We start from the raw sequence: 321 nt of genomic DNA, 5'->3' as shown, positions 1-321 counted from the left end.
TTCTTCCCCTGGCCACAAGCCCTCCCGCAGGTCTGTGTGGACTGGCAGAGAGTTGGCGGGTGGCAGCCCTGGCAGCTTCGGTATTCCTCATGTCTGTTTTATCACTTATAATGAAATTCGTGGGTTTTGATAAAGAATTTTAAGTCCTGCTTGATTCGCACCCACACCTCGTCAGCTCTGCTAGCTAGCATGTCTCCTGAGCGCTGCCTGCTCCTGGAGAAGCTGCCCTGAGCCCTTAGGTGAGCCGGGGGCTGCCCTGCAGCCCCTCAGTGGAACCGGCTCTCCCTCCCCGTGGCTTCACGCACCGGGTTTGCCCCTTTC

At 57.9% G+C, this 321-nt stretch overlaps 1 protein-coding gene across 1 annotated transcript in view; it reads left to right on the top strand.

The window, feature by feature from the left end:
- Positions 1–321, top strand: part of EPHA10 (EPH receptor A10) — a gene marked incomplete at its 5' end in the record, with an annotated part of 4,992 nt that overhangs the window by 1,948 nt on the left and 2,723 nt on the right. The window lies entirely within an intron of this gene.

This window comes from Buceros rhinoceros, unplaced genomic scaffold (assembly GCF_000710305.1).
Source record: "Buceros rhinoceros silvestris isolate BGI_N320 unplaced genomic scaffold, ASM71030v1 scaffold11419, whole genome shotgun sequence".
Taxonomy (NCBI): domain Eukaryota; kingdom Metazoa; phylum Chordata; class Aves; order Bucerotiformes; family Bucerotidae; genus Buceros; species Buceros rhinoceros.
Note: the sequence above shows the minus strand (reverse complement) of the source record. Positions and strands in the feature narration are given on the sequence as shown.